Source organism: Carlito syrichta, unplaced genomic scaffold (assembly GCF_000164805.1).
Source record: "Carlito syrichta isolate Samal-C Ts95f unplaced genomic scaffold, Tarsius_syrichta-2.0.1 Scaffold289448, whole genome shotgun sequence".
Taxonomy (NCBI): Eukaryota; Metazoa; Chordata; class Mammalia; order Primates; family Tarsiidae; genus Carlito; species Carlito syrichta.
Window position 1 is genome coordinate 19,828 of NW_007233544.1, and position 1,755 is coordinate 21,582.

The 1,755-nt window shown below is 40.5% G+C and overlaps 1 pseudogene; it reads right to left on the minus strand.

The window, feature by feature from the left end:
• Positions 1–202: 202 nt before the first annotated feature.
• On the minus strand, positions 203–1,140 carry LOC103256435 (annotated as a pseudogene).
• Between the last annotated feature and the right edge of the window lie 615 nt (positions 1,141–1,755).

Genomic DNA, 1,755 nt, shown 5'->3' on the forward strand with positions numbered 1-1,755 from the left:
TTATCCTTTACTGCCAGATACTTTAAAAAGAACTCTGAGAAGAAACTGTTACCATCCCTGCTTTACACAGAAGAACATGAAGTCTCAAAATGTCAAACACCTCATATAAGACCACACAGACAGATGAATAAATTAGAAACTCTCATGACAATTAGTGACACAATTCGACCAATTATGACTATACTCTTGAAAAGTATTCTGATTATAAAGTCTTAAGAGGAAACCCAGTCTTCCCAATCATTTTCCTAATGACCAGCTGTACATCTTTGTTCCTTAGACTGTACACCATGGAGTTCAATAGTGGGGTGATGATAGTATAAGTCACTGTCACCAGCCTGTCTTTGCCTGATATATATTTGGCTGAGGGTCGCAGGTAGAAAAAGAAGCACAGCCATAATGGACAATGACCACAATGAGATGGGAAGCGCAGGTGGAGAAGGTTTTTTTCTTGCCTTCAACAGATGGGATCTTTAGGATGGTGTGGACAATGAAACTGTATGACATGCAGATGAAGATCAAGGGCACGACAAGCACCAAGACCCCACAGATGAAGATGACCAGTTCATTGATGTAACTTTCAGCACAGGTGACATGGATGATTGGGAAAATATCACAAAAGTAGTGGTTGACTTTGTTAGAGCCACAGAAAGGGAGGCTAAAGATAAAAATTGTTCCCACCAGAGATATTAAGAAGCTACTAACAATATAAGTTTCTGCCAGTTGTCCTCATACTCTCCAGCTCATGAGAACGAGGTAATGCAAAGGTTGGCAGATGGCAGCATAACAATCTTAACCCATCACTCCAGGAAGCAGGCAATTAGTGACAGCAAAACCAAGGAAGAATAACATCTGGGTGGCACAACTCACAAAAGAGAGTGTCCTGAGTACAGAAAGCAGTTTGATAAGCATCTAGGGCAGTATAACAATTGTGTAGAAGATCCTAGAGGTAGAAAGGACACCAAGAAAGAAGTACATGGGTGTGTGGAGGCTGCGATCCAAGCGGATGACTGAGATGATAATGTTTCCACTCAAGATGTTCAGATAGAGGCAGAGAAAGACCACAAAAAGGACAAGCTGCAATTCTCCAATGCTGGAAAAGCCCAGCAGTAGGAACTCAGTGATAGAAGAGGAATTGGCCATGAAGAGTTGATCCCACAGAATAAAGCTAATGTGACCAGGTCCAGAAACCTTTTAGCTGAGAAAGTGGGGAAGCTTACCCTCACAAAGTTGGCATGCCACTCTTGTTTGAATGAGAAACAATTGGTCTGGGAGAGAAAAAGTAATTGCAAATTATCCACTCGTCATTCTAAATTGATATGTACCCAAACTGCTATTTTTCTGCTGTTGATTTTAGCAGTGAATTTGGATATGAATGTTCACGTGAACAGTGAGGTGTGTCATTTACTTAAATAAAGCCTATCCTTCAGGCCTCCTACTGGAGACTTATGTAACCCCTAACTAATTTTTTAGTACAGCAGTTCCCTCTTATCTGCAATTTTGCTTTCTTCAGTTTCAAACTCCTGGGGTCAACCATGGTCCAAAAATGCTAACTGGAAAATTCCAAAAATAAACTTGTAGGTTTTAAATTATGCTCTGTTCTGTGTAACATGATGAAATCTTACACAGTCCTGCTTCATCCCATCCAGGACAAGAATTGTCTCTTTGTCCAATATATCGCTCTTTATATGTCACCCATCCATTAACCCTGCAGTAGCCATCTTAGTTATCACAATGACTGTTGTGATTTTTCAGTGC